This window comes from Lepisma saccharinum, chromosome 3, assembly GCF_977018435.1.
Source record: "Lepisma saccharinum chromosome 3, izLepSacc3.1, whole genome shotgun sequence".
NCBI lineage: Eukaryota > Metazoa > Arthropoda > Insecta > Zygentoma > Lepismatidae > Lepisma > Lepisma saccharinum.
In genome coordinates this window covers 28,539,911-28,553,509 of record NC_139231.1, presented here as the reverse complement: position 1 = coordinate 28,553,509, position 13,599 = coordinate 28,539,911, and the positions used below count along the sequence as shown (strand labels likewise).

General features: G+C 38.3%; 1 protein-coding gene across 1 annotated transcript in view; it reads left to right on the top strand.

Moving 5' to 3' along the window:
- The first annotated feature begins 12,712 nt into the window (after positions 1-12,712).
- The window catches only part of LOC145985502 (von Willebrand factor A domain-containing protein 5A-like), a 28,284-nt gene continuing 27,397 nt past the window's right edge, over positions 12,713-13,599 (top strand). The window contains exon 1 of the mRNA XM_083119570.1: positions 12,713-12,840. The gene's annotated coding sequence lies outside the window, so the exon portion shown is untranslated. The remainder of the gene's footprint in view (positions 12,841-13,599) is intronic.

Genomic DNA, 13,599 nt, shown 5'->3' with positions numbered 1-13,599 from the left:
TTCCATCATTTGTTTATGTTTGTGTGAAACTTTTCCATCGGAAAGTAGCGTTTTCACACTAATATTATTTTCTATAGTAAATACAGATTATATACTCTTGATATTTTTTATGTGATTCTGTAGGCAGAAGATAGGACTTTCTGGTACTATTTTCTTAATTTTCTGTCACAAAAATTGAGAGTGATTATTGTCATGTATCTTATTACCCCAAATATGAAAAGCAAATGGGGTAATAAGATACTGATGTCTATTACCCCTTGCTTTGGGCAATAATCAATAACACTTTGATTTCTCATCATGGCAAGCAGAAGTCATCTCATGAAGATCAATTAGATAGTGAAACAGATACTATTATGCCAGAACGATACTATGCCATTTACTATGACATCAGCTGGTATGTGGGACGAATTACTAAAGTGCAAGAAGACAGCTGCATAATCAAGTTCCTCAAATAATCTTTGGGTACTTTTAATTGGCCTTCTTATGACGACATACAAAGTGTACATAAAGACTTTATCTTGTGTGGCCTATATCTTTAAACTAAAATGGACCATTTACTTTAAGCCGCTCAGACTTAGTTAGAATCAAAGCACTATATGCAAAGAAAAAAAAGGACAGTCACAAATATGATTTTCTTTGTTAATTTACCATGAAACCTGTTAGAAATAAGCATTTGAAGATGTCAGTTGCTTTTGCTTTGAAAATATAGAGCTGTATCAAAACTTTTGCCATTACATTTATTTTCTAGCATTTTCATTCCTTTGTAGTAAAAAATATGCACCAAAATTTTATGGGTAAATAAGATCACCTTTAAGTAGGCTGTAATGTTCTATATCTTCTCATGTTATATTTATTTGTGATTTTGATATAATACCAGAGTAAGACCCAATTTTTTACAATTTTTTGGCTATATATTTTGTATTTGTAAAATCTATTAATGCAGTATTGTATTGTAATGTAAGTATTGACATGTCCTATATTACGAGGGCCACTATTTATATTTTGAGCCTTGGCAACACTGATTGAAGTTAGGCGCGATTTGACGTTTGCACGGAATCGTCTCGCATTATTGACCATAAAGTACTTCAAATGTTTTGTCAATAGCTTCATTTGTGTTGTTTATGTTGCCTTGGAGATTTCGCGACAATAATAAAATGGAATTAACTCGTGAACATTTTCATGCGATGATTTTTTACGATTTTCGACGTGGATTATCAAGACAAGAGTGCATTGATCAACTTACTTCCACATTTGGCGATGAAGCCCCATCCTTTGCCACTGTGAAACGCTGGTATAACGAATTTAATCGTGGCCGCCATTCACTCACCGACGAGATTCGCGAAGGTCGTCCAAAATCAGTTGTTGTTCAAGAAAACATTGATGCTGTGCAAAACCTAATACTGCAAGATTGGCATTGGCATTAGTTCCACCAGCATATATAAAATATTACATGAACATTTAGCTGTGAGAGAGGTATGTTCTCGTTGGATCCCACACAATTTGACAAAAACTCAAAAAGACGCTCGTGTCAATTGGTGCAAACAAATGCTCAATAAATACAATCGTGTTGCTTCAAAAGACGTATATAAGATTGTAACAGGTGACGAATCATGGATATATGCATTTGAGCCGGAACGTAAACAGCAGTCGACTGTATGGGTGTTTCAAGATGAACCCAATCCAACAAAAGTTGTTCGCGCTCGAAGCACATCGAAACAAATGGTCGCCTGTTTTTTCGGGAAAACTGGTCATGTGGCAACTGTGCCTTTAGAGGAATGTAGAACGGTCAACTCTGAATGGTACACAACAATTTGTTTGCCAGAGGTCTTTGGTCAAATACGGAAAACAAACAAACGCCGTTGGATCATTCTTCATCAAGACAATGCCAGCTGTCACACATCTCGTCTAACAACCGACTTTATGAACAGTCAAAAAATCGAATTGATGGGTCATCCGCCGTACAGTCCTGATTTGGCACCCAATGACTTCTTCTTGTTCCCGAATGTCAAGAATAAATTGCGTGGACAACGATTTTCGTCGGCGGAAGACGCCGATGATGCGTTCAAAAACCATATTATGGAGGTGTCTCAAGAAGATTGGAGAAACTGCTTTGACAAATGGTTCGAACGAATGCAAAAGTGTATTGACCGTAAAGAAGAATACTTCGAAAAACAATAAAGCAGTTTTCAATGCCAAATTCCTGTTTTTTCATTTATAGGCTCAAAATATAAATAGTGGCCCTTGTACCATGTACTGTAATTTGTACATACCGGTAGTCCTTGGACGCAAATAAACTAAACTAAACTAAATTAGATACACATGTTGAGTGTATCTTTTTACTCCAGCCAGTTTAATAGATAGAATGCATTAAAACACACAGCTTTTTACCCCCATTGGGGTAATAAGGTGAAAAAAAAATGTCAATTATTTTACAATTTTTGTGTGCTCGTTATTGCACAATTGAGCTCATTATTTTTTTCTGGGTACATTGGGTTACCAACTATGCAAAAGAAAAATTATCAATGCTAGAAATTTAAAATTGTTGCCTATGTTAACTCCATGTGTTTCTTATTCCCCCACTCTCCCCTAGATTATACAATATCTTTGATTCATTTATAGCCCATTTGTATTCCTTTCTTGCCCTCGGGTAGATTGATTAGCCATATCTGTCTTATCCCTCGTAAATAAATCTAAGTATTATCAAACCCTACATTTCATACTGGCTAACTTAGGAGTGTACCAATCTGCATTCTTTTTTGGTATTTTCTTCTTATTAACTTTGAGACTAACTTTACACTTTTTCTGGGGAATACTGCTATCATAAATATCTAAAAATACCATTAGAAACTTTTGAAATGTTACATCAGCCAATGTTAAGCTGAATGCACTGGTACATTTATGAAAATATGGGGGGAAACTCAGTTTTGGAGCTGACAATACCAACTGGATGTGGATACCAAATAAATCAAACCTTTTGCAGATTTTCAATTTTCATACCTTGCAATTTCAATTTCTGGTAAGTCAAGTCTTAAAACCTTATGTTACTATATTTTCTTTAAAAAAGAAAAAGAAAAGACTTCATTGTGCTAAGTATGGGATGTAGATTAACCTAACTTTGAGTTAGGCTTCCTGTTATTGTGTTTAACTACAGTGCTTGTATTTTGGATCTGGGTGAGATAACTAGTGACTGCGGAACGGCAAGGCATGTTGTAGATGCCAGCATTTCGTCCCATAACATACTGCTTATTTTTAATTACATATACAGTGCATAAAATTTCTTGCGAGGCCAAGAGATCAGGAGAAGTGTGGCAGGTGGTGCTAGCGGAGATGCCAACATTTTCGTCCAGTAACCAGTGATTGCACCAGCCTGAAATAAGTGTGGGGGGGGGGGGCTAAAGATTTCAGAGTCAAATTCTCAGAGGGCTAACTTATACCAGCTAAAAGGTATTGACGTAAAACTTTACTACGGTATATTTTAACCAGTGACATATTTTACAGTTAGATCCAAAGATAAGTCACTGCATTTTGCTCCATCACACACAAAATTATTTTTAGGCACGGATCTTTCATGTCAAGTAAAATACAATAAATATATTATTGTCTCTTCCAAAGCCATTTTTGAGTGGAATAATATCACAAACTTACTAATTACTATTCATATAATGGCCGCGGTGGCTCAGTCGGTAACGCGTCTGACTACCATGCTAAAGGTCCCAGGTTTGATCCCCGGCTGGTTCAAATCCGGGAACTTTTCTAACGATGGAAGCGGCCCTGGCACCCACCCAGCGTCGAATAACATGGGTACCTGGGGGAAACCCTGGGGGTGTATAGGTGGTCAGGGGCATGATGATGATCACATCACCCCCACTCACGACCGGATCAAGAAAGTGTGGGGCATTACCCCCACACCCCCTATACGCCTTCATGGCATGGTGCTATGCACAGGGGAGCACTTTACTTTATTCATATAAACAGTACAAAATACATCATAAAAGCTACGGATATATGTATATTAAATATAAGCATACTATTTCTATGTACAGAGTTTGAGAATTTTTTTGTTGTTGCTAAAATGAGAAAATAAACCACATGAAGAAATGCGATAACATACGTATATTTTCATGAGCAGCTACAACCTTATTTAAATCCAAAGATTTTGCAAGCTCTTTCTCAAAGAGAGATTAGATGGAGCACTCAACTTCTCGATACCAATTCGATTAAGAAGATAACACCTGATTTGTTGCAAACAGCCGTTGATGGGGCGTGGTCGAAGCGCACCAGACTTCGTGGCCTTGACTGCACCTAACTCGCGGAACCGGTCGTATGACTGAGATAGTAGAGTGGAGGGTTGTAGGAGTTGTCAGTAGTAGGAGTGTGTTAGAAGAGTGAATCTCGTATGATTTAGTCAAGTGTGTAATGGAAGTTATCGAGACTAGAAACGGCAAACCTTCCCTTATAGTGGGTGGATATCTGGACCGGCTTTTTAGGATGGGCAAGGTTAGGTTAAGATAGGTTGGATGGACAATACTTCTATCCCAGTAGCAATAATTTTAAGTCTATAGCATGCCAATTGACAAGACCACCAGGCCGCTTGTACAAGTTGGTTGTACACGACCTGACCCACCGAATTCCCTGTAACGCTATTGCGTAAGGTACTATATATGATATACTTAATACTAAGACTTCATTTAAAAGCAATGTTCCAAGACATAATAATTATTTATTGTTCAAAATCTTAACATCATAGTACCTAAGTACTAATTACTAACTTCATGGCCAATCGTTTAACTATTAACTAGAAAGCAAGTTCCAAATGGAAAGTCCACTTAGATAAAATGGGTCTTACCCTCTAAGACAGCAGCGGCTTTAGTCAGGGCGGCCTCTCGTTGTCTCACCAGCTCGCAGGACACACACACACACACCCGGTTGTGTGCAGGAAGTATATATTCACAATACGACCTTGTCTTCATGCTCAACACAGCTCTTAGTGCTACCAACCTTGTGGCTATTTTAGTACTGTCCATTTGGCCTTCCTGGCCCTGGTGGAGGTTTTTGTGGTTAGGAGATCTTCTGGTCTATCGTCAGGGCCAAGGTCTTTTTACTAAGCCACCTCAACATCCTGTTGGTCGCCTTGTCGGTAACCTTGCCCTTGACTAAGAAGGAGGGAGGGAAGGGCCTTGTCTCAATCACATGTGTTGAGGGTGAGACAAGTGTATGTGACGTAAGTCCTTACTTCCTGTTTGTGTGTTAATACTTCCTTGGAGGCTACGCCGTTTTGCAACACAATGAGCTGTGTGTTACATAACGTCCCTCCTTATCTTAGATGGCCTCCATCTAAGCTAATTATTGACATGCCCTGTATATAAAATGTATGTGGCAGTCGGAGTTAAAATTAAGAATATATACAGGGGATGGACAAAAATATGGAAACACCTGGTATAAAACAGGTAGCCATTTCAAACACGATTTGCGTCTGAATGGTACGTGCCGCTGTGGTCACTGGCACTTCCTGCGAGGTATACACTCTGGCCAACGTGACAGATGGGCCAGTTACAGTTCAGCGACCGGTCCATGCAGGTTATCGTGAATCATGTCTGAGCTGACAGAGTTTCAAAGAGGGCAAATTGTGGGTGCGCGTATGGTGGGAGCTTCAGTGACGAAAGTAGCAGAAATGTTTGTTCTATCAAGAGACACAGTCTCGAAGATCATGACTGCCTATGAGACTTCCGGAAATCCGCATCAGCGAATCACCAGCATGGACGCAAGTGTGTATTGCGTGACAGAGACAGATGCACATTGGGTAGGATTGTGACCAAGCAGAAGATCACCACGGCTCCAAAAGTCACTGTTGAGCTGAATACAGTGCTTACAAACCCTGTTCGCGTCAAAACAGTCAGAAGATAACTCCACAAGTAGGGTATTCATGACAGATCTGCAATATCCCTACTACTCGTGATCGTTGACCATGCTGCTAGATCGGAGACAGTGGTGCAACGCCCATAAAATCTGGACAATGGAGCAGTGGAAGACTGTAATCTGATCGGATGAGTCATCCTTTACATTGTTTCCAACTGCTGGCCGAGTGTACGTGTGGAGAACGCCAGCACAAGTGTACGATACAGACTGTCTGTTACCGAGAGTGAAACATGGCGGTGGTTCAGTGATTGGGGCAGCCATCTCCTGGTATTCTGCCGGACCCATCATCACCCTGCATAAACATGTCACTGCCAGGGACTATGTAACCATTTTGAGTGACCAGCTGCATGGTGCAAACTTTGTTCCCGGATGGTGATGCCGTGTTTCAAGATGACAGAGCCCCTGTTCATACAGCTCTCATCGTCCAGGACTGGTTTGATGAGTACAAAGATGAAGTGTCACATCTGCCATGGCCTCCACAATCGCCAGACCTCAATATTATTGAGCCTCTGGGGTCAGTTTTGGAGACAAAGGTGCGAGCCCGCTACCCACCACCACCATCTCTACAACAACTTGCAGCTGCTTTGGAGGAAGAATGGTACAACATCCCTTTGACAACCATACGTGGCCATTTGTCCATTCTACGTCGACTGCAAGCCGTTCTGCATGCCAAAGGTGGTCCTACTCGATATTAATAAAGGTAATGTGCATTTCTGCAGGTGTTTCCATATTTTTGTCCATCACCTGTATATAGTTTCATGGATATGGCCTTTGAAGTACTAGTTTACATACGATATAATTACACTAATAAATTTGGCCTATTATCTGGCTATTATTCTCTTTTATGTAGGCATCACTTTTCACTTATGAAAGTTCTTGCACGTAGGGTATCTTGGCGGTGTACACAGGACACAGCCGATGTTACCAGTTGTATTGAAGAAGTGCCTCACTGAAGTTGATTCCATTAAGTTTGAGGATTCTTGGAGAGTTAGTAGAGTCTTCTCAAGGGTGACTTGTCCCAGGCCCTGGTCATAAAGATGTCCTTACTCTGAAACCAGTGTGTCATTAGTAAAGTGAAGTTTATTCGAGAATACATTCATAAATGGGGCTTTTCGGTGCTTCATAAGATGGAGCTCTCAGGGTATTTGCTTTCATGCCCACCGGAACGGAAGTAGTTCTCGATGGCTTCGATTTTCTGCAATGAACTTTGTATAGTATCCATGGTATGATAAGGAAGACTAGGCCTGTCATAATGCTCAACCATGCATGAATAGGGACTAATGATATTGGGTCCTCATTCGAGTGTTGTATCTGATAGGAATAAAATGAGAGATTTGGGCCCTTGTCTGATTGGGTAGTATGCAAGGAAATTGTGCTTGATAACACTTAGAAAGAACGCAGAGTGTACATTGACAACCAAGTTGTACAACTTGTGCCATAGGGAGAATTCCTCTTGGAGCTAAATAAGATGCTTTCACACTTCACGTTGATTACAATGTCCATTGGAGAGGGTACTAAATAGGTGGAAACATTTAGTAACACAGGTAAATTAACCATTGAATCAGTATGACAGTGTAGGGGACAGTTTCGTACAACAGAAGGAACGTTCTGGTTAAAAATTGATTTAACGCATTGGTGTTCTGCAGTAACTCCATTCTGAATCTGAGAAATAAAGCTTAACGTGTCTGTGGTTAAAGAACATAAATGGTCTAAATAGGTTTGATCGATTTCATCGAAGATAACGGCATCTTTCACTATTTGCACTTGACATATTTGATTGTTATACTGGAAGGGCAGGGGTTTTAGATCAAAGATCCTAATTCTGGAACGTCGTTGTATTAAGGGTATTTTCAATGCAATGAGTGCATATGTGGTCCAGTGGTGCATTCAAGTATAGGTGTGTTATAGTACTGTCCGAGATTATCAGAAGATATGGCAAGAGTATAGTTATAATTCCGTAATTTATTGGTGAGAGCTTGAATATGTTGTAACTGAATGTGAAATGGTAATAGAGCAGGATGAATCTTCCTATTCTGACAAGCGGAAATTAATATATTTAGAATTTGGAGTTTGGTGCTTAGTGCGAGCTCTTTAATATCTATCCAATCACCGGCAGGATATTGCCGTATTCTGGTTTGGATTCTGTTGATATCTGGATCTTTCAGAAAAAGTGAGCAAATGTGAGTTTTGGAAGCAAGAAAATAACTCCATCCCTGTAAAGCTGGATCAGTAGCAATCGTGGTATTTCCTAAAGAATAGGTAAATTTTCCCAATCAACAATCTCAGTAAAGGCTGCGTTGTACTGTAAGCGGTACAACAGAGGAACAGAAGTTGTATATAAGATAGGGGGATCTGTCATATAAATTCCCGGAGAGACAAAGGTTTTCATTGATAAGCCGTTAATTAATGTAGATGAATGTACGTGGCATTGGTTGGTCGTGGTGTGTTTGGCGTTTCAGGAGTCATTTGCACCTTGTCATTATGAAACATTACACTGGTAGAAGCAGTTGGGGTTTTCGGAGTAGGTTTGCGTTGGCAACAACATTCCTTATATCTCTTGATTAACCACATTATAAACACGAGAACTAATATCAAAATTATTATAACTATTGAGTAATCTATGACTGTATGGAATACTTCCTGTGAGGGTTCCAGTGCTTCTGTGTTGGACTTGTTTAAGAGCAATTAATTGTGTGGTCAGTAAGCAATATTTATATATCATCATGCTGTGGTTAGAGTGAGAGATACATTCCAAATTAGATTTAATGAAAATTTGGAAAGGTTTCCCTTAAAGATTTTGGTGTCTAAGTCGTCTAAATCGTCAATTAAATCATCATTTTCCTCAAGCGGTTCTGTCTGAGTTGTTATCTTTAAAAATGGTATTTTCGTGGGCCGATTAGCGTCTGAACAGTCGTTGAAATGTTTAAACTCGGCTGCTTTATTACCAGAAAATAAAACATCTATTTTCATTGTCGGTATTTTACCCCACGAGGACGGCAGAATATGATAACTATGCAGCTTGTCGCTCGTGTGACTAGAGCAGGGAAAAGTTCTTGGGATATGGGTTTCGTCGGTTATTAACAACGAACAATTGCATGGTAGAGTAACTTCCAAAGCTCCGGGTTCAGTTTCGTAAGTGTCAATGATGATATCTTTACCTTTGCATTCTCCTTTAATCTTTTGCGGTGGGTTGGTGATTACATAATGATCCTGCGATACTTCCGTCACGATTACGTTACTTCTTTCATAACATTGATACATGCAATGTCCAGCTAACTCGCGAATATTCGCACCTTGACGTATCTTTTGAGCACAAGAAGAGCCTAAAGTGGCATCATGACCGAAACGGGGTAAGTAACACATTGGTGAATTGTGTGGGTCGCAGGTGGCCAAAAAGGTACCTGACAAGAGTCAAACCGAAGTTGGGGTCGTAGTCGAGTATAATGGTGGATGGATAATGTTGCAAGTGCTATTTAGCCAACGGAATGGAACCGTTAGAAATTCTTCTAGAATAGGATTTTCGCCTATTTTCGTGATTAGAATTTTTAACGTGAGGACTACTTGTTTAGGTGAGAACAAACAATGTTCTAAAGGGACTGTGTAATATTTCATTAGATTAGTAGTATGTATAGCTAGCTGATATCCATTTACGGCTAAGGTAAATTTTAGTTGTTTCAAGTCTCGTTTTAATGTTTGAGGTCTCATTAAATATAATGAATTTTATTTGCGAAACATGATGTTCTTAATTCTCGTATCTCGGAATTAATCATAGTGCCTAACAAGAGTTGATGCAATAATAGAGATCTTAAAGCCATTATATTCAAATTTTAAGTCATCTTATTGGTGATTTTGGCCAATTCGGAAAGTTCGTTACCAAAACTAGTTTTTAGTAAATTTACTTGAGTTTCAACGGTAACTAGCGTATCGTTAGTCTGTTGAATTAAATCACGAATTTGTGTTTTCAGTAGGTGTACTTTCTGATGTTCATTTTTAAGACTAGACGTGACTTTATGTATTTCGGCGTTAAGAGTGTGTTCATTCACTAGAAGTTCATGGAACTGGTTCTCACTCAAAATACCACAGCACCAGTTAGCAAAATTTCCAATGAAGTTTAGTCCAAGTCCACGTTTAGCTCTGGGATACTCTTCAGGAGGTGTGGGAAATTCAACGTGTGTATTATTCAAACGGGAACGTTTCCTTCATAGAGGATGACCTTGGGTAGTTGGCGCCAGTAAGCTCCAGTCATGAGCCTAATAGTCGGGATGGTCCAAGCATCATCGAAAAATAAAATTAGGTATGCCAAAAGCATCTTGAATATCTGAAACTAGAGATAGCATAAATGTGTATACAATACACTTATATATTTCCTCCCGGGAATATTGCTTCGACCCGAAGCAAGTAAAAGACTAAATAGAAATTGTGACCCAAATCATAGCCAGAAATGGATTGTTGAACAGAAGTAAAGGAAAAATGATAATAAAAGTTGTAAATTAATTTGAAACTACACCTAGTTGCAAAACAAAGGAAACAAAAAAAAATAATGCTCATAAGTATATATGATGATATTGGTACAATACATTACAATATTGGCAAAGGGTAAATATTCACAGTAATAACTTGCCAAGAAAAACAATAAAAAAAATTAATAATAGAGAGTACGTAAGCCAGGTCGAATATAGACTGGGAATATAACTATATGTACAAAATACCCATATGTATATATATATACACTACATATACATACACTATATGAACTACAGATCATAGAAGCCCACTCTAGCCTCAAAGTAAACAGGCCAGTAGTGTAGTGACCCATTGTCAGTATCCAGGCAGGTATGAAGAGTCCATAGATCTCCTGCTTCCTGAGCGATTGACCCAATGAAATTTCATAGCTCTGTAGCTCGCTCTTCGAGCCAGGTTGTGCATGACTCTGAAGTCAACAGTCTACGTAGACCCTCATGTAGAAATGTGGTAAGATCATGAATAACATAAATAAAAGCTGCAGAGTCCTGTGGTAGGACTGCGAGCAGAATGTCAATGCCCGCATCTATGTGTACATTTTCCTCTTGTCACAAAAGCCTGTACAAAATCAACATGCATAAAGGTAAAAATTAATAATTCAATTTCCTCATCATGGATTGTCGGTATAAATGCATCTTGAATATCCATCATGGTTGGTGAATGTAAATACAAAGGTAAGTTGGGAACTTCGGGAAGTATGCCATGTTCAAATTCAAAGTCACCCACAATAATTGGTATAGCATCCATCGAATCATCGGAGATGGACATGTCATCAGGAAAGTTATGTACAAGAACAGTCGAAAGGCTAGAAATAGAGTCTTTACTGCTCTCGTCAATGTGAATGGGAACGGTATCAGAACTCATATTAGTATGCATATAAATCCAGTGTTTGCAAGGAAACGTTGAACTCAAAATCGAAGTGAAATTACAATTGATAAAGTTGGTAACACCTATAAATGAATGTTTGAATCTGTGATAAGGAATCCTCAAGGAAGGCATCCTTTCTCTCAACTTGAACTGCGCAAGCATTTACAAACTTTACAAATAACAATAACTCTGAAAAAACTACTTGCTCACACACGGAGTCCCTAATATTTCCTATACTTGGAATTTCGAAAATTTCCGTGCTCAATCGAAATAACCAATGGTCAACATTAATTGCCATACTGCATCATAAACACAAAAGAAAACTGATAATGTGGTTAATCCTTTGTACCAAAAAAATTATGTTCTTTTAACTATAGGTACGAAAATAATATATACTACCAGTACAACTAAATGTAGATGACGATTTATTTGTATGATGTAATAAGAACTGTTATATATTAACAAGCTGTTGTCAAAATGCCTTATATATCATTATTGTATGAATGTCTAGGTAATTTCCTAGAGCGGCAGTTATCCCAAGGCGGGGGGGATGTCCTTTGGCGCCTCCGTATCAAAGAGTGTATCCAACTGCTGCAAAAGTTGCAACACTTCTTGGTTATTTTTATCGCCAATGTTAAGTGGAAAATTCCTATAAATACCAGCTTTCATATGAATGCGTATAAAATTACAGGCAATTTCAGTGCAGTCTGTGAAGAATTTGTCAGCCGACTGAGTTTTAAACAACACTAAAAGATATTTGTTAATTTGTTCTATCTTAACTGGTTCAAGAACTCGCAATGGATAAATGTTTAGCTGTGAAGCTATTCCTTGAGTGATGGACTGGAATTGGGGCCCAGCATTAGTAATTACTAATTCCAATCCTTCTATGACAATTTTTCCCAGGTAACCGCTAGACATAGATAATTATAATTTTAAAAAAAATAATTGAAAAGCAGTGTAGTTAAAAAAATTGTAACAATAATGGTTAGGGGCAAAAAAAAATAATAAGAAGAAGACATCATAAGCTTGATGATTAACGAACTGGCGTGCTCTTGTGCCTTTTAAAGGCATAGCGTAAAGGCAAAAATTGCACGCATAAAATGGAACAGTTTTCCTACCTTTCTAAGAAAGTCTTTTAACTATGGCAACTGAAAAAAAAAAATTATTTTTGTTACTATAATGCGTGTGGCATTAATTATAAAATGCATTTGGCTGTTATAACCGAATAATGCACATGTCTAATGAAACAATTTCATGGTAATTTATTCTGGGAGTTTAATAAGGAAATTGACTTGTTATGGTCTTTCTGACAGAGATAAGATAAGAAGCAGACGACAACTCGGTTGATAGATAACACGCGGAGCCTACGATAAGAGCCTACTGCCACCGAACGAGGAAGTTGTCAGGAGGCGATTTGCGTGCATATGTTATTTGTCTAGGCAATTGGGATCGCTCATTCCTTCTTTCTTCTCCTGTGTGACGATAGCCCTAGAAATACCCACTGTAGACATAGAAAGGAAAAAAAAATAGAACCAGGTAATACCGTTGTTTCTCCTTAGCGAAATTACAAATATAAAATGCCCTTTGTAAACCCTAACAAGGTCACCGACAACCAATGATGGTTCTTGACGGTTACTGTTGTACCGATTTTTTGAGTTCTGGTGCCGTTTACTCTGCAGTTCTTTGGCTATATCACTTTGTGCATGTTTCCAAAAATTTTCAGAGAATGGGTCTACAGGGTTTGAGTTCAATCCTATCTCTAATGGAAAATTGGGTTTACGACCATGCATTATTTTGTAGGGAGATAATCCTGATAATCCTTCTAAGGGACTACAGTTATAGGCATATAAGGCAAAATTCAGGTAAGATGCCCAGTTCTTCTGATGTTTAGCGGTATATGTACTAAGCATATTAGCAATGCTTCTATTTACGCTTTCTGCTTTTCTGTTACATTGAAGGTGATAGCCACTGGTATTCAGATGTTTTATTATAAATCATAGATATCTACACTATCTGATGGTTTCAGCTTTTTCACAACATCTATGATTATTTCTGGAGTTATTTCAGAAAAAACAAATTTTGGTAATAATTTACTATCCGTCGGACACCTATAACTTCTTCGTTTCGTCAATTTTTTACATTCGTACTTACCTATCTGCTTCGTGGAACATTCCTTAAGGTGTATGGACGTTTTTTTGATCAAAGTAATTGCAATTTTTTACATTACGAGTACATTTTTTTTCGCATTGTTTTACGAAGAAAATTGAAATGTTTCGTGGTGCTATCCGTGAATGG